The 1,667-nt window shown below is 39.3% G+C and overlaps 1 non-coding gene across 1 annotated transcript; it reads left to right on the top strand.

Annotated features, from left to right (window-relative positions):
* The first annotated feature begins 506 nt into the window (after positions 1-506).
* On the top strand, positions 507-578 carry trnap-agg (transfer RNA proline (anticodon AGG)). The gene has a single exon. It is a non-coding gene; the product is annotated as a tRNA-Pro (tRNA).
* The last annotated feature ends 1,089 nt before the right edge of the window (positions 579-1,667 follow it).

The following is a 1,667-nucleotide window of genomic DNA, read 5'->3' on the forward strand; positions in this document are numbered from 1 at the left end:
GAAACTTGCATGTTCAATTATCTACAAATAAAAAGACTCGACATGGCAAATTCATGTTTGTTTGTTTTTGTTTCCAACCCAGTCTCAGGTTGAGCAGCGAATGGTTGTAGGCTGACCTCTAGCGGTTTTAAATAGGCATTACATCGTTTACACGTTCGCTAATCTGATATTTTTAAGTGCCCTGCTTCAGCAAATCCAAAACACTAAACGCAACATGCTTAAAGAGAGATTCCCAAAATAAAGAAAATCCGTGTCACGCACATATCTTACGCAAAATTCAGTTACTCATATGAACAGACGCAAATGAAAAAACGTAGATCAAGGCGCCTTGCTAGCTCCTTCCGGATCGCATTACTGTGCCTCGTCTTTCACGATATGTTCAAAATGGAACTGTTTTTGATTTACCAGGATGATTGCGTGTGAAATTATATTCAGTCAATATATATGACTTTTGGTTTGCTTTACTTATCAGAGTAGTATATGTCTTTCTTGTTAATAAAGTTCGTGGCTCGTTGGTCTAGGGGTATGATTCTCGCTTAGGGTGCGAGAGGTCCCGGGTTCAAATCCCGGACGAGCCCTCATTTTTTGTGTATATAGTAGAACATATTTCAGTTTGTCTGTTTTATTTGATCCGCTTTTATTATCTCGTTTATTGTGTGCCAGCTGCTGCTAAACAACTCCATCTATCTATCTATCTATCTATCTATCTATCTATCTATCTATCTATCTATCTACACGTCGCAGTTTCTAATCTTTCTGTTTAGATAGAAATCTAGAGTAACCTGCTAACATCTGTTTCAGCATCTCTGATATAGTCTCTGCACCATTGCACCTTATCATTTCCCCTGAATAGAGTCAATCCTTGTGTATATATCTGAAGATTGTTGTGTTGTAATGTTGTTTTTCTATGTGAAGTACCCTGAGAGCGCCACGAAATCGGAGTCAAATTTCATGTAGTTCTAGCGCTATCTATCCCTTTTAACTGTCAAGGACAACGCTCCTGAGTTCTCTATACAACTCGGTATCCAATAAACTATTGAAGTATGCTAACTTCGCTTCTTATGTGTTTAAAGTATGTTCTAAAGGCTCTAAATGTCTTACAGTGTCATCTGGTAACTCCAATTAAAAAAGGTTGACTACCCCTTTAAGGCGCTCAAATATGGCATATGACCCCTTTAAGGCAATCTAACATGGTCTAGACACCTCAATGTGTCACCGAGTAACTTATATTAAAACGGTGGACTAGCCCTTTAAGGTTGTCTCAACATGTCACTTACCATAGCCTAGACACCACAGGAATAAACACACATGAATAATCCACACTCACACAGGTACATAGAATTATATATACAAATGTATTATGAGTAATAATTATTAGAATGAATGAAAGTATAAGCCTCAATGGCTAACAAGCATCTGCGTTCAGATATACACAAATTAATCAGACTAACACATTAGCATACAGCTCAATAACCCTATAACTAAGCCGGCAATAAAATAAAAGAAAGTCAACCCCCAGTTGCAGGCCTGTTTCTTTATCGGGTACGTTGGGACCCTAAACAGCCCTCTTTGCTCCCCTTGGAAGCCCGCACATCCGGCTTGTACTCACAATGAATGCTCCTCTTCGTCTCAGTGCAGCAGCGAACGTCAGGCCGGCAGCCATCTGT

Source organism: Lampris incognitus, chromosome 2 (genome assembly GCF_029633865.1).
Source record: "Lampris incognitus isolate fLamInc1 chromosome 2, fLamInc1.hap2, whole genome shotgun sequence".
In the NCBI taxonomy this organism is placed as follows: domain Eukaryota; kingdom Metazoa; phylum Chordata; class Actinopteri; order Lampriformes; family Lampridae; genus Lampris; species Lampris incognitus.